We start from the raw sequence: 24004 nt of genomic DNA on the forward strand, positions 1-24004 counted from the left end.
ACTCATTCTGTAATGATGCTCTAATAATCTTTGCACATCCTTTCCCGAACAGGATCTTCAATAGAAAGGTATTTAAGGAGCATGAACTAATCATTATCCATCTTCTCTAGAGCGATATGTACAATATAGTCCCATTTTATACACCGATGAGCAAAAGGGTAACTATGTTTTGAACTTTTTACTTTCAGGACTATGTTTTCCTTTTCATACCCATAGTACGCGAGTGTACAAAGTAACTCATCTTGTAGGATAGTTACATATAGCTCAGCATTGAGACCATCATCGATCCTGGTTAAGTATCCAATGCCTTTAGCTGTGAAACAACCCATATCATCAGGCTTTCTCCACTGAACTTTATAGTTCCTTTAATTTCTTGATCCATTAGCCCCTTTTCCCTTGGTTCTTCCAGACCCATTTGCACCCATCAGAGCCTAGATTATTGACTTTCGTCTCATTGCTCCAAATCACCCGTTTCCAATCTTCTACTGTCCACTTTTCGTACTTTTTTGTAAACTAGAGCCAGTGCTTCTCATGACGATATTGAAGTCAAAGCTTCTTTGCCTTTTTTCGGGCCACCATTCCAGACTTCTGTAACTTGCATCACACGGTGTTTGCATGGACGTCTGTGATCTCACTATTAAGAAGCATACAAGCGACCTCCACTGCCGTGTTTGTCGCGCCAGAACTGATAGACCGTGTGATAAGCTGACTTGTTGACTTTGATATTTTGCCTGGACGTCCACCTCTTGGCTTTTGAATGGATGGATGGACTTCATTTCGTATTCTTCATACTGTCATGGCGCTCACATGATGCAGTTTGGCAATTTTCTTGGCCGAGAGACAGCTATCCATGAGCTGGATGATACTGTTTCTCTTTTCTTGGGAAATTTTCATGGCTGTTCCTCAATTCCAACCAGTGACCTTTCGCTTGGAAATACATAGTGAAAACAGGCTGTATTTTGTAGTATACAGGAAGAAAAAGATTTTTCCACCACTAGGAGCAAAACAGTAACAATGCAGTGACATGACAAGAATCTGCAGGACTAATCATATGCTAAATAGTTGCAAGTCAAATTTATGTATGAGATAGCTAAGAGGATTCTCTACGAAATGATGGTAGTCTCACGTTAGAAACAGTAGTGGATGGAGAGATATGGAGCCTGAAAGCCAAAAGTCCAAAACATCGTTACGCTTTTGCTCATCAGTGTAAAATAATTTAGTAATTATCATCCACCTTCTGTAGACCAAAATGTGCAGTGTTGGCATAATATATAGTAAGCTACTCATCATCCACCTTCTTGAAATCATTATATACAATATCATTCATCATTCTATAATAGAAATGTAATAATCATCATCCACTTTGTGTAGACCATTATCTGAAGTATAGACCCTTATACTATAACAGTAATCTTCAGAGCACAACTATACAATATTTTAATGATCATCTTTTCTAGCGCCGACCTCCCAGGGTACAATCTTATTTTATAATAATCTCATAATCATCATCCATTCTCTCCAGAAGAGGCTCTCCGGGATATAGACTAACTGTATAATATTCTAACGATCATCATCCACCTTCTCTAGACCATGATCTTCAGACTACAACGATACAATATTCTAATTATCATCATCCATCCTTCTCTATTGCCTAGCCTCCAGGCTACAAGCTTATTCTATAATAATTATCTAATAGTCATCATCCATTCTCTCCAGAAGAGGCTCTTCAGTCTACAATCTAACTGTATAATATTCTAATGATCATCATCAATCTTCTCTAGAACGTGGCCTTCAGGGTGCAATCTTATTCTATAATGATGCTGTAATAATCTTCATCCGTTCTTTCCCGAACAGTATCTTCCATTAAAAGGGATCTAAGGAACATGAATTACTCATCATCCATCTTCTCTAGAACGATATCCACATTATAATTCCTTTCTATAGAATAATTTAGTAATTATCTTCCGTACACCAATTTGTGAAGCGATGATATAATATATAATAAGCTAATCATCATCCACCTTCTCTAGATCATTATCTACTGTATCGTCCATCGTTTTGTAACAGTCATCAACTAATCCTCATCCACCATCTCTAGACCATGATCTTCAGGATATAACCATCTAATGATGCGCAACCATCTTCTCTAGACCATGGTCTTCAGAATACAACTATACAATATTCTAATGACCATCATCCATCCTTCACTATCGCTGGCCCCCAAGGTACAAGCTTATTCTATAATAATAATTTAATAATCATCATCATTCATTCTCCACAGAAGAGGGTCTCCAATAAATAGTCTAATTGTGTAATATCCTAATGATTATTATCATCATCCATCTTCTCTAGAACGTGACATTCAGGGTGCAATCTTATTCTGTAATGATGATCTAATAATCTTCCTCCGTCCTCTTTCGAACAGGATCTTCAATAGGAAAGGGATCTAAGGGACATGAACTAATCATCATCCATCTTCCGATATCTTGAGTATAGAACCTGATTCTATACCAGTACCTTACTAATCATCATCCATCCTGTATAGAACAGGATCTATAATAAGCATCTAACGATCATCACACTCTTCCCTAACGATGACGTCAGCCTCGCTCCTTCGGCAGAGCCGAATCCTTTCATGGTTAAACCTCAGGTCTTCGGACACAGAAGGAGCCAAGACTGTTTATATAACTCCTCTGAAGAACCACAGACCTGGAGGGCAGCGAAGATCCAAAATAACCTTGCGAGGGAACATACAGGATGCAGTGTCTGGTAAACACATGATATCCGTATGAAAACCTGCGGGGGATTTTATCACTATCAAAAAATATCTCCATCGAGTAGATCATAAAAGCACAAAGCATTATGTGAAGTAGAGCAGGATTTCAAAGCGTTCGTCGTTTCTCAGTCAAAGACTAACTGGGACGAGCAGATCCACCAGCTACAAAGCCCCACCATGGAGATGAAAGCCACATATTCCACGTCGCTCGCAGATATTTATAGTATGAGTTATATGCAAGGTGGATATGTTTGGTTAATGGTTTCGCTAGCAGCTGGCTTCTCCTTGAAGCAAGCGCCAACGTCTGCGTGCCGTATCCCCGTTTGCTTTGCAAACACGACTTGGGCTAATTAACGGCATCATAGACAATTACATAATGCAGTCTGAAGCGCTGCTCCACCCAAATATTAATTAGACTGCACATTAAATCACTCGTTAAAGCCACGGCTTGTGTCAGGAAGTTGCAACTCTTATCAGGTATTTTTAAAGCTATGGTCATCTGGTCACTCGGTAGACTAGGGGACAGAACACTATCTGTCTTAACCACTTGAGGTGGTGAGTGTTTAAAAACCACAAAACACTTAAAGGGTATGCTCACACAGTGCTTTTTTGCATTGTTTTTATCTGCACTTAAAAAATGCATTAGTGTGTTTTTGTTGCATACTTTATGCAGTTAATTAAATGGGTAAAAAATTGACATGCTGCGGTTTAAAAAAAAAAAAAAAGCACTACAGTTCAAAAACCGCAGGGAGAAAAAGTGCCCCGTGTGAATGAGAAACATCAATTATTTTACTGCTAGTGTTGTTTTTTCCAAAACAAAAACGCTAAGTGTGAACAAGCCCTAAAAGCCCTAAAAGTGTTGCCCTACAAAAAAAAAAAAAAAATTAAAGTTGAGTAAAAGGTTCCGCGTTGCTCTGGTCCGACATCCAGTCTGGTCCCCCTCCAGCATTCTAGGCCCGGCATCCTGGGCGCCATTGGTGTTTACTAGAACACATGACGTCATGTAAGGGCTTGTCACTAGGCCGCACATGTATCGCGCCCAACATTGTGACATTGCTGAGGTGCCGACCACAAAAGGGAAGACTACCCTGGAGGAGCAGACTAAATGCTGCACCGGGGCCACACAAATCTTTTTGCTTGACTCACCTGCCCACAACCAAGTGCAGTCTCTGACTTGGGGACCTTTGTTCTCATGATCTGTGGGGGTTTAAGCAGTCAGTTTGTGGATAGGTATGTATATATTGTAATGCAGCGGCTTGCGGCATTACTGTAATGGTCCAGGGTGTGTTCTGGCTGACCATGTACCTCTCCCTCAGAAGGACTGATCACATGACTGTGACATCATTTCAGGTCCTGTGCGCACTGAAGGACTGATCACATGACTGTGACATCATTACAGGTCCTGTGTGCACTGAAGGATATATAAATCCTGGTGGTTTTGAAACAGGGTGTGAAAGGCGTGAGGCCTGTTCCCTATGTGTGGGACACTGTTAGCCTGGAGAGGCATAGTGAGGCCTAGAGAGGCCTGGTGAAGCTTGGTGAAGCCTGAAAGGCAGAGGCTGGATCCTTGTGTGTAAGAGATGCCAGTAGCCTTGGAGAGCAAGAGGCTTGGAAGACAAGAGTCCTGAAAGGCAGAGGCTGGATCCCTGTGTGTGTAAGAGATGCCAGTAGCCTTGGAAGATACGAGGGCTGGAGACCCCCATCTGGGAAGCCGTAAAGCCACAGCTGTGGCAGAACAAATCTGATGGAAACCGCTAGACCCAGCAAAAGGTAAAAGCGGTGCGTTATATGGACATTGATATAGTTACTTTGCTGAAGGCTGTAACTGGAGCCAAGTGGGCCTGTCTGCCACTTGAAAGGCTCTTGGATGTTATGTGTGTAAACATGCCGGTGAGCCACTGAGATGGACTATGTTATAAGCAGTTATGAAGTGTAATAAACGGCTGGATTTCATGGTACTGGAAAACGTTGCAGGTGTGCTTTAATTGACCCGGTGAAGCGAGTGTCGCCCAGCGTGATGACTAGCGCTGCCTTACAATATACAGCACAGACCAAAAGTTTGGACACACCTTCTCATTTAAAGATTTTTCTGTATTTTCATGACTTTGAAAATTGTACATTCACACTGAAGGCATCAAAACTATGAATTACCACATGTGGAATTATATACTTAACAAAAAAGTGTGAAACAACTGAAAATATGTCTTATATTCTAGGTTCTTCAAAGTAGCCACCTTTTACTTTGATGACTGCTTTGCACACTCTTGGCATTCTCTTGATGAGCTTCAAGAGGTAGTCACCGGAAATGGTCTTCCAACAATCTTGAAGGCATTCTCAGAGATGCTTAGCACTTGTTGGCCCTTTCGCCTTCACTCTGCGGTCCAGCTCACCCCAAACCATCTCGATTGAGGTTTGTACCCTTTTATGTCCATAGCAGCCAGAGATGCAGATGTGTTATGTGCAGCATGAGACGGGGCATTATCATGCATGAAATGATCTCGATGGTCCAGATGGATGGAGTGGAGGATGGCTGGTTGATGGACACCCCATGCAAACACGGCTACGGCTCTAACAAGGAGGAGGTGGAGTAATGTTTTGGGCTGGAATCATGGGGAGAGAGATTGTCGGCCCTTTTAGGATCCCTGAAGGGGTAAAGATGAACTCCATAATGTATGTTGAGCTTCTCAAACAGCACTTCCTTCCATGGTTCAAGAAGAAGAACCGTGCACTCCGAAGCAAGATCATTTTCATGCCTGATAATGCACCGTCTCATGCTGCACATAACACATCTGCATCTCTGGCTGCTATGGGTATAAAAGGGGACAAACTTATGGTGTGGCCCCCATGCTCCCCTGACCTCAACCCCATTGAGAACCTCTGGAGCATCATCAAAAGGAGTGTCTATGATGGCGGGAGGCAGTTCACATCTAAGCAACATCTCTGGGAGGGTATTCTGTCCTCATGCAAAACAATTGAAGCAGAAACCATCCAAAACCTGACAAATTCAATGGACGAGAGAGTTCAGAAGCTCCTTTCGAATAAGGGGTCCTATGTGCAAATGTAACATCACCTAGAATAAAGTTTTTAGTTGAAAACTGTTTGATTTCAGTTTGTAATAACCTGCTAATGCTTATAATTTCAAAAATGACCATTTTTTTGTTCTTTATTAAAATTAAAAGGTTGAAAACTCTGCTGTGCATAATAATTTGGAACATGCATTTTGAGTGCAGTTTGAGTTTTTTATTTTTTTAAAAATATACAGTTTTCATAGGCAGTTTGTACAAAAAAACATTAAATTGTACTCTAATAGTTATTTGACTGGAAAATTACAATGACTGCAATTCATATAGGTAATTTGGGAAAATCTGAGAAAATATTATTTGCATAATAATTTGGAACACAGTGTATATACAGGGTGGTCCAAAAGTAGGTGGACAGAAAGTGTAATAAGGTCGTGAAGGGGGAGATTTATCAAACATGGTGTAAAGTGAAACTGGCTCAGTTGCCCTTAGCAACCAATCAGATTCCACTTTTCATTCCTCACAGACTCTTTGGAAAATGAAAGGTGGAATCTGATTGGTTGCTAAGGGCAACTGAGCCAGTTTCACAGATCTAGTTTTCACAGATAGATCTCCCCCAAATCTGTTTTCTTTTCAGATAATTCAGATAACCCATAATGGCAAATAATTTAAATACAGATCAAAGAAAATGGATTTTAACAGAGTATTGGAAATCTCTAAATACTGAAACCGTTAGAGAAAATTGGGTTGAAACATTTGGTACTCAAGCCCCAAAGAGACAAACCATTTACCGCATTCGTGACAAATTCAATGCCACTGGCTCAATCCTTAATGCTCCAAAAACTGGTAGACCCAGAACAGTCTGTACAGAAGATAATAAACAACTTGCTGCTGAAACATTTGTTCAGAGTACAAAAAAGTCACCAGAAGAGCCTCTGTGGAATTGGGAATTTCACGAGCTTCTATCGTGTGAATCCTGAAATCTATTGGGTGGAAAGCTTATCGTCCACGTCTAATTCATGGTTTATTGGAGGATGAACCAGACAGGCGGCTGCAATTTAGTGAGATTATCCTTAACGAAATTGAAGAAAATCCAGTAATTTTAGATAACATTATGTGGAGTGATGAAGCTTCTTTCAAATTATCCGGCCATATTAACAGACATAATTGTATTTACTGGTATAATGAGAACATGCATTTAACATTAGAGCAACAACTAAAGGAGCCTGGTGTCAATGTTTGGGGTCGTATTTCAAGTTTTGGTGTTTTAGGACCAATATTTTTTGATGGAAGTATCTCAAAATTCTAATGAATCAAGTTGTTCCCCAGTTACAGCAACAGCCTAATTCAAATGACCTTTATTTCCAACAAGATGGGGCCCCTCCACATTATTCAAGAGTAGTCCGCGAGTATCTTGATGAAACATTTCCTAATAAATGGATTGGCCGAAGAGGCCCACTTGATTGGCCGGCACGTTCACCAGACTTGACCCCAATGGATTTTTTCTTTTGGGGAGTACTCAAGGACAAAGTTTATAGTCGAAAACCAAAAAGTGTCAGTGATTTGAAAAATTACATAAGAGATGCATTTCAAGAAATTAATACCCAAAGAGACTTGAGCAAAAAAGTTTGTTGAAGCGTAAGAGGCGACTTCAAAGCTGTGCAAATTGTAATGGAAAACAGTTTGAGCACCTGCGGTGATAAAATTTAAGGGCTTTTGTATTATTGTTCAGAATAAAATTTAATTGTCAATGTTATGATTGTGTTAGTAAATATAATATTATATATAAATCAAAATAAATGTTATTATTTTCTGTCCACCTACTTTTGGACCACCCTGTATATATATATATATTTATTTTTTTAATGTAAGAATCCCTTCCAGCATTATATAGTGCCCACTGAAAATAATGGACTCTCTAGACAGGCAGGTTCTCCAGAGCAAGAGAAGTTCTTTATAGCCGCTCAGGCCTAAATGGGGGATTCAGTCAAAGTTATGTCCATCTAATAACTAATTACCTCTGCACAGGATAGGTGACAACTAGCAAATTGCTGGAGGGACCCCCACCAGGACCTTCACCGGGACAGAGCTCCGAGATGCCCCATGGAATGGAGCCATGTCTGCTCAGATGCGCTTTGCTCCATTTTTATGGGGCATTTCAAAGACTCGTTCTCGGGATCGGTGGGTGACCCAGTGGTGGAAATATTATCATTTCCTGACATGGGAATAACTCTTTTCCTCAAAATCTCCATATAGGGTAATTCCTGTATCAGATATCCCCCTTACAAAAAGGTTTACAAGAAGAGGCTCTGTCCTTTCTGTAGCAGACTCTACAGTCACCATATGTAATGTCCACCATCATTGTGATAGGTGTTCAACAGCTTTTTTTTGCCTTGTATACTCTTTCAGCTGTAGAAAACGATTTCTTATTACATGGGAACAGTCATGAAGCTGCAGCATATTACATGCTGATGGTTTCCAGGTTGTAACATCAATATGTAGAATCATTTAGCATGACCTATCATCTTGTGTACAGAAGTTCAGCTTGAAAAATAGAACTAGAGGCGTCATTGGTTCCCGAAATAGGGTGGAGTTATATAAAGAATAAAAAAAATAGGGCGTGTTACTAAAAAGAAATGGGCGAGTCCAAGCCATGGTTTGGGTGGAGCTCAGCTCTTCGGAGAGTAATAGAGAACATCAGTGAAGTAATAAGATGTAACATTGCCGAGCCGCCTCTCGGTGGACGCCTCCACTATGTGTGACAGGTGCTTTCTAAAATCTCTGCTTGACATTGCCGCAGGCTGGATGAATTCATTAAATGATGAAAGTGGCATTTTTATACTTCAGTGAATTAATTCATGTCAGATAATTTCAAGAAGAGAAAAGGAGGGAATTTAAAGACCCCGGGTATTAGGCCGAGCCTATGACAATGTACAGAAAGGCTTTGATACATTACAGCAAAAATAGAAGGACAAAAGAGAAATCAGATGTATAGATAACTAGATAAATGATGGGTATCAGATATTTCGATAGATTTGATAGATATTAGGTAGATACAGTCATGGCCGAAAGTGTTGGCACCCTTGAAATTGTTCCAGAAAATAAAGTATTTCTCCCAGAAAATTATTACAATTACACGTTTTGTTATACACGTTTATTTCCTTTGTGTGTATTGGAACAACACAAAAAAATGAGAATAAAAGGAAAATTGGACATAATTTCACACAAACCCCAAAAATGGGCCGGACAAAATTGTTGGCACCCTTAACTTAATACTTGTTTCCACACCCTTTGGAATAAATAACTGCAATCAATCGCATTCTATAACTATCAACAGCTTCTTACATCTCTCAACTGGAATTTTGGACGACTCTTCTCTTTGCAAACTGCTCCAGGTCTCTCATATGTGAAGGCATCTTCTCCCAACAGAAATTGTAAGATCTCTCTGCATGTATTCAATAGGATTTAGATCTGGACTCATTGCTGTCACTTCAGAACTCTCCAGCGCTTCGTTTCCATCCATTTCTGGGGGCTTCTTGAAGTAGGTTTGGGTCATTGTCCTGCTGGAAGACCCATAACCTAGGAAGCAAACCCAGCTTTCTGACACTGGGCACTACATTGCGATCCAAAATCCTTTGGTGATTTTCAGATTTCATGATGCCTTGCACACAGTTAAGACACCCAGTGCCAGAGGCAGCAAAACAACCGCAAAACATCTTTGAACCTCCACCATATTTGACTGTAGGTACTGTGTTCTTTTCTTTGAAGGCCGCATTCCATATACTGTAAACAGTAGAATGATGTGCTTGTGCTTTACCAAAAAGTTCAATCTTGGTCTCATCTGTCCACAAGACACTTTCCTAGAAGGATTTTGGCTTACTCAAGAACATTTTGGCAAACTGCAGTCTAGCTTTTTTGTGTCTCTGTGTCAGCAGTGGGGTCCTCCTGCCATAGCATTTCATTTCATTCAAATGTGGACAGATAGTTTGCACTGACACTGATGCACCCTCAGCCTGCAGGACAACTTCAATTTCTTTGGACCTTGATTGGAGCTGCTTATCCACCATCCAGACTATCTGTCACGCAAGGTGTGGGAAAGACTCAGTGCAACACGAAGGGAAGAGGGGTAGGAAGCCCAAACACTAGGGAAAGGGGAAGTAGAGACCCTTAGGCAGATCTAATAACACCCTGCCTACCCTACCGTCCCTATGTTGGTTCCACACCAATCACCGAGCAGGAAACCTAAGCCCTGTATATCTCTAGAGCTAGGACCTAGATAGGGAGAGGGAGGGGTGAGAACTGGTCAGGCCCCACTACAAACTAAAGACAACAAGGAAGACAAACAAAGGGGATAACTTAGCTTGAGGAGACACCAGAGGGGAAATGCCAACTGTCCTCCAAGGGCACCAGAGAAGAAGCTAGCCGACTGCTAGTGCTCTAAGCCAGGAGTCAAGGAACATAGAAATATCACCGGAAGTTCCCTGCAGAAAACTGAGGATTTTTAACTCCCCTGCAAGGGTGTGTCAATTGACAGCAGGAGGGAGGTCACCCCTATGTCTTAAAGTGAGAAGGATTAAGAAGGCACTTGCAATGCCAAACGCAGTGACCTTCTGCAGCCAGAACCAGAGTGACTGTCTATAACACCTAACACACCATGACAGTACCCCCCCATCTACGAGTGGCCTACAGACACTCAGGACCAGGTTTCTCAGGATAAGAGGTGTGGAATGCACAAACCAACCTGGGAACATTCACCTCTGATGCCGAAACCCATATCCTTTCCTCTGGTCCATAACCCTTCCAGTGCACCAAGTACTGTAGGGAACGACGCTGGATACAAGAATCTACAATCCTCGAAATCTGAAACTCCAAATTATCATCAACCATGATTGAGGGCGGCGGTAGGGGAGATGACTCAAGAGGCTCTACATATTTCTTGAGCAGACACCATAGGGGAAACGCTAACTAGTTCTGCAAGCCAGAGCTAAGGAACATAGAAATATCACCGGCAGTTCTCTGCAGCAAACTAACGTTTAACTCTCCTGCAAGGGTGTGTCAAGTGACAGCAGGAGAGAGGTCGTCCCTGAGTCTTAAAGTGAGAAGGATTAAGAAGGCATCTGCAATGCGAAATGCAGTGACCTTCTGCAGCCAGAACCAGAGTGACTGTCTATCACACCCGACACACTCGTGACACAATCCTGCGTTGCAACCTATCATCAATTTTTCTCTGCCGTCCACATCCAGGGAAATTAACTACAGTGCCATGGGTTATAAACATCTTGATTATGTTGCGCACCGTGGACAAAGGAACATCAAGATCTCTGGAGATGGACATGTAACCTAGAGATTGTTCATATTGTTCAACAATTTTGGTTCTCAAATCCTCAGATAGTTCTCTTCTCCACTTTCTGTTCTCCATGATTAGTGTGGCACACACAGACACACAATGCAGAGACTAAGTCAACTTTTCCCCTTTTTTCTGGTTTCAGGTGTGATTCTCATATTGCCCACACCTGTTACTTGCCACAGGTGAGTTTCAACGAGCATCACATGCTTGAAACAAAGTTGTTTACCCACAATTTTGTAAAGGTGCAAACAATTTTGTCCAGCCCATTTTTGGGGTTTTGTGTGAAATTATGTCCAATTTGCCGTTTTTTCTCTGTTGTTTTTTTGTGTTTTTCCAATGTACACAAACATGTGTATAACAAAACATGTAATTGCAATAATTTTCTGGGAGAAATACTTCATTTTCTGGAACAATTTCAAGGGTGCCAAGTTGCCAACACCTTCAGCTGTGACTGTAAATATGGGATATAATTAGACAGACACATCGAATAATATAGATTTAAGATAAATAATTAGATTCATATTAGAGATATATCAATGGAAAGAAATTATCTCAGTATATAGATCTATATGAGACAATCAGAGATATTTAGATAAGAAGATAGATAAGAGACAGACATAAATAAATTGATTAAATATGACAGATATTCAGATAATTAGAGATAGATACGAGACAGACATACAGTACAGACCAAAAGTTTGGACACACCTTCTCACTTAAAGATTTTTCTGTATTTTCATGACTATGAAAATTGTACATTCACACTGAAGGCATCAAAACTATGAATTACCACATGTGGAATTATATATTTAAGAAAAAAGTGTGAAACAACTGAAAATATGTCTTATATTCTAGGTTCTTCAACGTTGCCACCTTTTGCTTTGATGACTGCTTTGCACACTCTTGGCATTTTCTTGATGAGCTTCAAGAGGTAGTCACCGGAAATGGTCTTCCAACAATCTTGAAGGAGTTCCCAGAGATGTGTAGCACTTGTTGGCCCTTTTGCCTTCACTCTGCGGTCCAGCTCACCCCAAACCATCTCGATTGGGTTCAGGTCTGGTGACTGTGGAGGCCAGGTCATCTGGCGTAGCAACCCATCACTCTCTTTCTTGGTCAAATAGCCCTTACACAGCCTGGAGGTGTGTTTGGGGTCATTGTCCTGTTGAAAAAGAAATGAAATGATGGCCCAACTAAACGCAAACCGGATGGAATAGCATGCCGCTGCAAGATGCTGTGGTAGCCATGCTGGTTCAGTATGCCTTCAATTTTGAATAAATCCCCAACAGTGTCACCAGCAAAGCACCCCCACACTATCACACCTCCTCCTCCATGCTTCACGGTGGGAACCAGGCATGTAGAGTCCATCCGTTCACTTTTTCTGCGTTGCACAAAGACACGGTGGTTGGAACCAAAGATCTCAAATTTGGACTCATCAGACCAAAGCACAGATTTCCACTGGTCTAATGTCCATTCCTTGTGTTCTTTAGCCCAAACAAGTCTCTTCTGCTTGTTGCCTGTCCTTAGCAGTGGTTTCCTAGCAGCTATTTTACCATGAAGGCCTGCTGCACAAAGTCTCCTCTTAACAGTTGTTGTAGAGATGTGTCTGCTGCTAGAACTCTGTGTGGCATTGACCTGGTCTCTAATCTGAGCTGCTGTTAACCTGCGATTTCTGAGGCTGGTGACTCGGATAAACTTATCCTCAGAAGCAGAGGTGACTTTTGGTCTTCCTTTCCTGGGGCGGTCCTCATGTGAGCCAGTTTCTTTGTAGCGCTTGATGGTTTTTGCAACTGCACTTGGGGACACTTTCAAAGTTTTCCCAATTTTTTGGACTGACTGACCTTCATTTCTTAAAGTAATGATGGCCACTCGTTTTTCTTTACTTAGCTGCTTTTTTCTTGCCATAATACAAATTCTAACAGTCTATTCAGTAGGACTATCAGCTGTGTATCCACCAGACTTCTGCACAACACAACTGATGGTCCCAACCCCATTTATAAGGCAAGAAATCACACTTATTAAACCTGACAGGGCACACCTGTAAAGTGAAAACCATTTCCGGTGACTACCTCTTGAAGCTCATCAAGAGAATGCCAAGAGTGTGCAAAGCAGTCATCAAAGCAAAAGGTGGCTACTTTGAAGAACCTAGAATATAAGACATATTTTCAGTTGTTTCACACTTTTTTGTTAAGTATATAATTCCACATGTGTTAATTCACAGTTTTGATGCCTTCAGTGTGAATGTGCAATTTTCATAGTCATGAAAATACAGAAAAATCTTTAAATGAGAAGGTGTGTCCAAACTTTTGGCCTGTACTGTATATATATATATATATATACAGTGAGAGATAGACAGATCTAGATAGAAAGATAATAGACAGATGTAAAATGTAAGGAAATGGACGGAAAGAAAAAAGGAAAGGAATGAAAAAAAGATCTAAGATGGATTGATAGTATCTAATTATCTACACCTCTATCAGTAATGAAGGGAGCACATGATGTCTTTTACACCATCATCACTTGAAACATGCAGATTTAGATTTCCTTCGGTCCTAAGGGCCTGTTATTCTCTGTGAGCAGCAAGTAGCTGTCATCTCACTAATTAGCAGATAGTGGCTACAATGTAAATTGCCTTTATTAAGTTAATAGAAGGACCAAAATCTGATATCAACAAGCAAGACCTGACTGCCGCAAAACTCCGAGGGCCTGGATCCATTAAGACTGGCGTTTTGTACGTCGGCCTTAATGAAGGCACCGCTGGAGTAAGATGCCTCTTAATGAATTCGGCGGCCCTTACAAGTGTTGTGCCCCTCCGGCAGCAGTACAGTCACGGCGTAGTTTAAAAATCTAAAGTGGCAGAAATTTTGGAGAATATGTGGGGTAGATTGTGCCTCACTCACATCCCGCTACAGTGCCGCCCATTTTGGACTGGTATAAAAACGCACTTTTTTTTTTTGCTCGGATTTGTGTTGCTCAACCGCTTGTCCACAATAAATCAACGACAAATGTCTATTTTTGATCTGAGGCACAGTTGAAAATCTCCCATGGGTGATTATGGTTCCCTGAAAATCACGGACAGCACACAGATGCCATCATTGTGCTATCCATGTTTAACATCGTAATGGGTGGGAAAAGATTTAGCAATTTTTTTTTTGCATATGAGAAAATCAGTGATGGTAAAAATGATGAAAATCAGTCTGTGAAAAAAAAGTGGATGTCTGAATAAGGTCCTAGTGTGGGCACGTAAAAACTGAACGCAGTAATGCAAGTAATCCAGGACTTGATCCTATGCTCCAATGTATACATTTATCATACAGCTAAAGAAGCAGCGGGTAATGGAGCACAATAAATATAATTATAGTGAATAGAGAGAGATATGAGATTATACAGTAAATATCAGATAGAGACGTGACCTAAACAATGAAACTGCAACACCGAGAAAGGGTATGTACACATGTTAAGTATTTGGTGCAGAAATTTCTGCACCATTTTAGCATAAAATATGTGCGTTTTTGGTGCAGATTTTTTATCCACTCATTAATACGGGTGGAAACTGCAGCGAATACGATGAAGGAATTGACATGCTTTAGTTTTAAATCTGCAAGTGACAAATAAGCAACATGTGCACGAGACTTCAGAATTCCCATTCACTTTGCTGGCCTCAGGAAATCCTTCAGGTTTTGTGAAAAATCTGTACAGAAAAAAAGTGACAAAAACGTAAAAAATCTGCAACGTGTGGAAAGGCCTAAAGTAAAGTCGTAGAATGACGGAAATCACAGGACGGATACGTTACAGTTATGCAAACTGTGAAAAAATGGAGGCAACGTTTTCAAAACCTCTCGATTCAGTCAGTCTGGAGTATGAGCCACGTGCAGAAATCCCGACACTTCCAGCCTCGGCTGATATCACTGCGTGGCTGCAGCATCTCCAGACTTGCCTCCCATTGATCACATCTGGGACGCCACTGGTCTGTGAAAACTCGGAATCTTGATGATTTGCCCAAGTGCAGTCAGTGACAGAACCTTCCTCGGCGACCATTAAGAACCTCATTGATTACAGCTGAGGCTGGAGGTGCCGGGATTTCAGCACGTGGCTCATATTCCACATGCAGATCAGTAACATGTCTATCCCTCCTGTGATTTCCTTAAAACCACATTTTTTCCTTCTTGGTGTAACAATTTCAATGTTAAGGAGAGTAAATACAGTAGTGCTTGAAAGTTTGTGAATCCTTCAGAATTTTCCAAATTTCTGCGTGAATTTGACCTAAAACTCAGATTTTAACAGTCCTAAAAGTAAATGACCAGAACCAAATCAAACAAATTAGTAGAAAATTTTAAACTGTCATTTTTTATTGAAGAAAATTATTCTATATCACACTTCTGTGAGTAACAAAAGTATGTGAACATTTAGGATTAGCAGAAAATTTTAATGTGAAAGTAGTGTCTGGTATTTTCGATGAATAGGATGACAATCAGGTGTGAGTGGGCGACCTGTTTTATTTAAAGACCAGAGATCTATCAAAGTCTGATCTTCAAATCACATGTTAGTGGAAGGGAATCATGGCACAAACAAAAGAGATTTCTGAGGATGTCAGAAGAAGGGTTGTTGACGCTCATCAGGCTGGAAAAGGTTACAAAACCATCTCTAAACAGAATGGGCTCCACAAGTCTACAGTCAGATTGTGTACATGTGGAGGAAGTTAAAGAACATTATTAACTTCTTTAGGAGTGGTTAATCAACAAAGATCAGTTCAAGAGCAAAGCGTATAATGGTCTGTGAGGTCACAAAGGAACCCAAGGTCACTTCTAAGCAACTTAGGGCCTGTCCCACATTAGCTAAATGTTAATGCTCATGAGTCCACCCTCAAAAGAAGACTGGATAACAATGGTGCAAGATTGCAAGGAGAAAGCTTCTGCTCTTCAAAATGATCATTGCTGCCCGTCAGCAGTTTACTAAAGATCACCGGAACAAGCCAGAAAGAGATTGAAACAATGTTTTGTGGACGGATGAGACCAGATGTAGATTTAGATAAAAGTTTTGCAGAAATACAGAAAATTCTGAAGAGTTCACAAACTTTCAAGCACCACAACAGATAGATGGATGGATCGATACTAACCAGTTATTAGGTATTAGATTTGCAATGTATATTATGGAAAGGTTTGGATGTGAAAATAAGATGGAGGAGTTTGTAAGAATGGTTTTATATTTAATATAAAAAAAAATAAAGAAATAAAAAAGTTGTAGATAAAACAAAAAAATCAAATAACTACATTGTAAATTAATAATAAAAAAAAAAGCTAACAGACTCCTGGGTCCCGAAGCACTTCTAGTCCAAGGGCACGGCTGTGAGTGTTTTGGGCCAGTGTCCTCGGTGATGAATAGTCATGGTTTCAGGCGCAGGTGATGCCTTCCAGTAAAGCTCCTCTCCATATCTTCTAGATAAATAACCCAGAGCCTATAATCTCACTCATCAAGTCGCTTTTATCAATCCTTGGAGAGGACGCATCACTTACTCCAATCAATCACATGTTGGTCAAGAAACCTTTTAGGTGGAATTTGTATTGATCAGATGCATCCGTACGGCTGGCGGAGTCTCGCTGTGGTCGCCAGTGAGTAGAGAACACAGGGGCGCTGACCGACAGCGAGGGGCCACCTGCAGGCTGACGGCGGTATTACGCTACATGAAATTCCTTCGAAAATATTGTTGGAGACCGAAAAACAGCAGTAACAAGAAAATGCCTTCAAAGGGTTAATCTAACCGTCCCTGTTACCATACATATAGACACCAGGTGGCCATTGTGGACGTCACCCAGCATCTGGTATAGGAAGATAACTAAAGGCGCCCATAGAAAAATCAGCCAAACCCCGTGATTTCAGCAGAATTGGGGTGTCCTAACTTTACTCCAATGGCAGCGACGTCTCCCCAATCTCCAAATGAGCAAGATAAACAGTTTAACGCCTGCAGAGCATCATCTGCTCCAACAACAGGGACCAGACATGCTGGGAGTTGTAGTCTTGCAACAGCTGGAGAGAGACAAGTCGGGGTCATAACAGGGGCCTTACAGCACAGTATCCGACCGGCAGAACTGTATGGACGGTGACCAGTCTGACAAAACAGCCCGGAGAGCAGATCAAAATGGGAATAAAATCTGCAGAGCATTAGAAAGGGAAGACTCGAATCTGCAGAGCGTTACCAATATGAAACTAGAACCTGCAGAGCATTATCAATGAGAAACTAGAACCTGCAGAACATTATCAATGTGAAACTAGAACCTGCAGAACATTATCAATGAGAAACTAGAACCTGCAGAGCATTATCAATGGAAAACTAGAACCTGCAGAGCATTATCAATGAGAAACTAGAACCTGCAGAGCGTTACCAATATGAAACTAGAACCTGCAGAGCATTATCAATGAGAAAGTAGAACCTGCAGAGCATTATCAATGGGAAACTAGAACCTGCAGAGCATTATCAATGGGAAACTAGAACCTGCAGAGCATTATCAGTGAGAAACTAGAACCTGCAGAACATTATCAATGGGAAACTAGAACCTGCAGAACATTATCAATGAGAAACTAGAACCTGCAGAGCATTATCAATGGAAAACTAGAACCTGCAGAGCATTATCAATGAGAAACTAGAACCTGCAGAGCGTTACCAATATGAAACTAGAAGCTGCAGAGCATTATCAATGAGAAAGTAGAACCTGCAGAGCATTATCAATGGGAAACTAGAACCTGCAGAGCATTATCAATGGGAAACTAGAACCTGCAGAGCATTATCAGTGAGAAACTAGAACCTGCAGAACATTATCAATGGGAAACTAGAACCTGCAGAGCATATCAATGAGAAACTAGAACCTGCAGAGCATTATCAATGAGAATCTAGAACCTGCAGAGCATTATCAATGAGAATCTAGAACCTGCAGAGCATTATCAATGAGAAACTAGAACCTGCAGAGCATTATCAATGAGAATCTAGAACCTGCAGAGCATTATCGATGAGAAATTAGAACCTGCAGAGCATTATCAATGAGAATCTAGAACCTGCAGAGCATTATCAATGAGAATCTAGAACCTGCAGAGCATTATCAGTGAGAAACTTGAACTTGCAGAGCATTATCAATGGGAAACTAGAACCTGCAGAGCATTATCAATGGAAAACTAGAACCTGCAGAGCATTATCAATGAGAATCTAGAACCTGCAGAGCATTATCAATGAGAAACTAGAACCTGCAGAGCATATCAATTGGGAAACTAGAACCTGCAGAGCATTATCAATGAGAAACTAGAACCTGCAGAGCATTATCAATGGAAACTTAGAACCTGCAGAGAATTATCAATGAGAAATTAGAACCTGCAGAGCATTATCGATGGGAAACTAGAACCTGCAGAGCATTATCAATGAGAAACTAGAACCTGCAGAGCATTATTAATGTGAAACTAGAACCTGCAGAGCATTATCAATGAGAAACTAGAACCTGCAGAGCATCATCAATGAGAAACTAGAACCTGCAGAGCATTATCAATGAGAAACTAGAACCTGCAGAGCATTATCAATGAGAAACTAGAACATGCAGAGCATTATCGATGTGAAACTAGAACCTACAGAGCATTATCAATGAGAAACTAGAACATGCAGAGCATTATCGATGTGAAACTAGAACCTACAGAGCATTATCAATGACAAACTAGAAACTACAGAGCATTATCAATGAGAAACTAGAACCTGCAGATCATTATCGATGTGAAGCTAGAACCTGCAGAGCATTATCAATAAGAAACTAGAACCGGCAGAGCATTATCAATGGTAAACTAGAACCCGCAGAGCATTATCAATGAGATACTAGAACCTGCAGAGCATTATCAATGGGAAACTAGAACCTGCAGAGCATTATCAATGTGAAACTAGAACCTGCAGAGCATTATCAATGGGAAACTAGAACCTGCAGAGCATTATCAATGTGAACTAGTACCAGCAGAGCATTATCAATGTGAACTAGAACCTGCAGAGCATTAGCAATGTGAAATAGAACCTGCAGAGCATTATCAATGAGAAACTAGAACCTGCAGAGCATTATCAATGTGAAACTAGAACCTGCAGAGCATTATCAATGGGAAACTAGAACCTGCAGAGCATTATCAATGGGAAACTAGAACCTGCAGAGCATTATCAATGTGAACTAGAACCTGCAGAGCATTAGCAATGTGAACTAGAACCTGCAGAGCATTAGCAATGAGAAACTAGAACCTGCAGAGCATTATCAGTGAGAAACTAGAACCTGCAGAACATTATCAATTAGAAACTAGAACCTGCAGAGCATTATCAATGTGAACTAGAACCTGCAGAGCATTAGCAATGTGAAATAGAACCTGCAGAGCATTAGCAATAAGAAACTAGAACCTGCAGAGCATTATCAATGTGAAACTAGAACCTGCAGACATTATCAATGGGAAACTAGAACCTGCAGAGAATTATCAATGTGAAACTAGAACCTGCAGAGCATTATCAATGTGAACTAGAACCTGCAGAGCATTAGCAATGTGAACTAGAACCTGCAGAGCATTAGCAATGAGAAACTAGAACCTGCAGAGCATTATCAGTGAGAAACTAGAACCTGCAGAGCATTATCAATGAGAAACTAGAACCTGCAGAGCATTATCAACGAGAAACTAGAACCTGCAGAGCATTATCAGTGAGAAACTAGAACCTGCAGATCATTATCAATATGAAGCTAGAACCTGCAGAACATTATCAATGAGAAACTAGAATTTGCAGAGCATTATCAATGGGAAACTGGAACCTGCAGAGCATTATCAATGAGAAACTAGAATCTGCAGAGCATTATCAATGAGAAACTAGAATCTGCAGAGCATTATCAATGGGAAACTAGAACCTGCAGAGCATTATCAATGAGAAACTAGAATCTGCAGAGCATTGTCCATGAGAAACTAGAACTTGCAGAGCATTATCAATGAGAAACTAGAACCTGCAGAGCATTATCAATGAAAAACTAGAATCTGCAGAGCATTATCAGAGAAACTAGAACCTGCAGAGCATTATCAATGAGAAACTAGAATCTGCAGAGCATTGTCAATGAGAAACTAGAACTTGCAGAGCATTATCAATGAGAAACTAGAACCTGCAGAGCATTATCAGAGAAACTAGAACCTGCAGAGCATTATCAATGTGAAACTAGAACCTGCAGAGCATTATCAATGTGAAACTAGAACCTGCAGAACATTATCAATGAGAAACTAGAACCTGCAGAGCATTAGCAATGTGAAACTAGAACCTGCAGAACATTATCAATGAGAAACTAGAACCTGCAGAGCAATATCAATGTGAAACTAGAACCTGCAGAACATTATCAATGAGAAACTAGAACCTGCAGAACATTATCAATGAGAAACTAGAACCTGCAGAACACTATCAATGAGAAGCTAGAACCTGCAGAGCATTATCAATGAGAAACTAGAACCTGCAGAGCATTATCAATGGTAAACTAGAACCCACAGAGCATTATCAATGAAAAACTAGAACCTGCAGAGCATTATCAATGGGAAACTAGAACCTGCAAAGCATTATCAATGAGAAACCAAAACCTGCAGAACCTTATCAATGAGAAACTAGAGCCTGCAGAACATTATCAATGAGAAACTAGAATCTGCAGAGCATATCAATGTGAACTAGAACCTGCAGAGCATTATCAATGAGAAACTAGAACCCACAGAGCATTATCAATGTGAAACTAGAACCTGCAGAGCATTATCAATGTGAAACTAGAACCTGCAGAACATTATCAATGAGAAACTAGAACCTGCAGAGCATTAGCAATGTGAAACTAGAACCTGCAGAACATTATCAATGAGAAACTAGAACCTGCAGAGCATTATCAATGAGAAACTAGAACCTGCAGAGCATTATCAATGAGAAACTAGAGCCTGCAGAACATTATCAATGAGAAACTAGAACCTGCAGAACATTATCAATGAGAAACTAGAACCTGCAGAGCATTATCAATGAGAAACTACAGCCTGCAGAACATTATCAATGAGAAACTAGAACCTGCAGAGCATTATCAATGAGAAACTAGAACCTGCAGAACATTATCAATGAGAAACTAGAACCTGCAGAGCATTATCAATGAGAAACTAGAGCCTGCAGAACATTATCAATGAGAAACTAGAATCTGCAGAGCATATCAATGTGAACTAGAACCTGCAGAGCATTATCAATGTGAAACTAGAACCCACAGAGCATTATCAATGGGAAACTAGAACCTGCAGAGCATTATCAATGGGAAACTAGAACCTGCAGAGCATTATCAATGTGAACTAGAACCTGTAAAGCATTATATAAACATCTATCTGTAACTGATCTATTCTTGCAGAGCACTGCCTATCTGCTGTGCATCCAGAGATTATATATAGTGGGGTCTTGCAGATGTTTATGGGGTGCAGTATAACACACGGTCCTATGTGGACCCAGATTGTGCCTAGATACCTAGGGATGGAAGTTGCAGAACTTCATCCAATGTTGATCCAGACCATAGTGGAGTCAGTGCAGAACATTATATACATGTGGATCCAGCATTGTCACATTGTATCCAACCAATGTTGATTCAGACTTTTCAGGGAATTTGTTATCAAATATGGTGCACAGATCCAGAAAAGGATCAGTAGGATTACCCCACCCCATACAGATCCTGACCCCGCAGAGCATTATCTGTTGGGGGGAGATGGGTGTTGGTAACTCCTATATCATTATCTTGCAGAACATTAATTGCGTAGTGTGGATTGATACCTTGCAGCAGAGCATTTTCCCTCTAGTTTACACGTAGATCATCTGGTGTGACACCATGCAGAGCATCATCTACCAAGTGTAGATAAGAAATGTTCAGAGCATTTTCTATCTAGTTTGGACCCCTAACTTCCCCAGACTTGTCTGTCTGAGATGGATACGGAACTCAGAGAGGATTTTCTGTCTAGCTGAGATGCAGAGCATTATCTGGTGTACGGCTAGACTTTGTGCAGCATAGTCTCTGGTGCAAATCGGGAACGTGTAGCACATTCTACCTAGTTCACCTGAAGAGCAGGGTTTATAAGTGCGGATACAGATCTTGCAGAGCATTTTCTATCTAGTCCACCTGCAGAGCACTGACTGTATTGTGTGGAGTGTGGATACAGAACTTGTAGAGCAATTTCTGTCTGGTTCAAATGCAGAGCACTGCAAGTTCTGTATCTACACAAGAGACAATGCTCTGCATCTCAACTAGATAGAAAATGCTCTGCAAGTTCTGTATCCAGACAATGTAGACCGAGCATTTTCTGTCTAGTTCAGATGCAAAGCACTGTGCATATTGTGTGGATACAGAACTTGCAGAGCATTTTCTATCTAGTTTCAATGCAGAGTACGGTCTCAAATAAGTGGATACAGAACTTGCAGAGCGTTTTCTGACTAGTTCAGATGCAGAACTAATAGTTGGATATAGTACTTGCAGAGCATATTCTGTCTAGTACAGATGCAGAGCACGGTCTGTAAAAGGTGGATACAGAACTTGTAGAGCATATTCTGTCTAGTACAGATGCAGAGCAGTCTATAATAGGTGGATACAGAACTTGCAGAGCATTTTCTATCTAGTTCAGATGCAGAGCATGGTCTACATTGTGTGGATACAGAACTTGCAGAGCATTTCAGTGGTGATTGGATCCTGAGCATGGTTATCTAATCCCCCAGCACTGCTTGTTTTGCAGACACAGCCCCCCCCTGACCCCTGAACCTGCAGAGCTTCAGTCACATCTGTAATATGTTGTGTAAGACCCTGAGCTGCAGCGCACGACCCATCCCCAGTGCAGAGCACTTACTGAAACAAGGGAAAAAGTCAGGAGCTCTGCAGAGCACCCACCCCCGGGGGAGACTGTCAGGACCCTCCTTCCACAGCAGACAGGTGACCTACCTGTGCCCGGGTCCTGGCAAGTGAAGATGCCAGCCTGGTGGCTGAGGGTGAAGCAGAGACAGGCAGGGAGGGCACAGGCGGAAGCTCAGGGGCAGCAGAGAGGAGCAGGTGACGGCAGCACAGGTGTCAGCGCAGCCGGCAGGAGCACAGCTGCATGGCAGCAGCAAAGTGCAGGTGGAGTGAGACCCAGTGCCACCGAGCCAGAGGTAAGAGGAGACAGGAGGGAGGAGAGTGAGAGGATGCGTGTACTCAGCTCTAACCCACGGGAGGCTGCCCCCTACAGCGCGCCTGCACTACCCGCATCTCCCCACAGAGCGGCAGCAGTGAGCAGCCAGCGGAGCAGACGCCAACTGTCAGAGGCGCCGTCCAGGTGCTGATCGCGGCAGCGCTGAGTCCGGACAACGCGAGGGTTAAGTGCTGCCGAGCACACGTGTGTGCTGCACACTCGTCTGATGCAAAGGACAACTAGAAGCTGAGCTCTGCACAGCTAGCACAGAGCAATGTGCAACCTCACCCGAGGCAGGCATGGAAGGGGTTAAAGGAGGGTCCTACGTAGCCGGAAGGCAGCTGGGCTTATGGCTCTGGCCAAACAGACGTGGTAATGAAAGGGTAAAGTGACGCTGCACATGATATTAGCAGGAAAGGGTTAAATCCTAATCATGTATACGTATGACAGCAAGCGAAGGGTTAAGGATTGCGCTATGTGTGTGTACTACAGTATGTATATGATCCATTCATGGGGAAGAGACTATATATCACACAGGTGGTGTAAGGGTTAAGGGCGCAGTACAGGCCCCCGGCAGTGTGAGAGTTAAAGACGCCGTACAGGACTCTGGCAGTGTGATGAGTTAAGGACGCCGTACAGGACCCCGGCAGTGTGAGGGTTAAGGGCACCGTATAGGAC

At 41.5% G+C, this 24004-nt stretch overlaps 1 protein-coding gene across 1 annotated transcript in view; it reads right to left on the bottom strand.

Moving 5' to 3' along the window:
* Positions 1 to 23401, bottom strand: part of LOC141153125 (caM kinase-like vesicle-associated protein) — a 136224-nt gene extending 112823 nt beyond the window's left edge. Inside the window, exon 1 of the mRNA XM_073637813.1 lies at positions 23101 to 23401. The gene's annotated coding sequence lies outside the window, so the exon portion shown is untranslated. The remainder of the gene's footprint in view (positions 1 to 23100) is intronic.
* Between the last annotated feature and the right edge of the window lie 603 nt (positions 23402 to 24004).

This window comes from Phyllobates terribilis, unplaced genomic scaffold (genome assembly GCF_046119375.1).
Source record: "Phyllobates terribilis strain yellow unplaced genomic scaffold, ASM4611937v1 Scaffold_7__3_contigs__length_470593459, whole genome shotgun sequence".
NCBI classification, from domain to species: Eukaryota; Metazoa; Chordata; class Amphibia; order Anura; family Dendrobatidae; genus Phyllobates; species Phyllobates terribilis.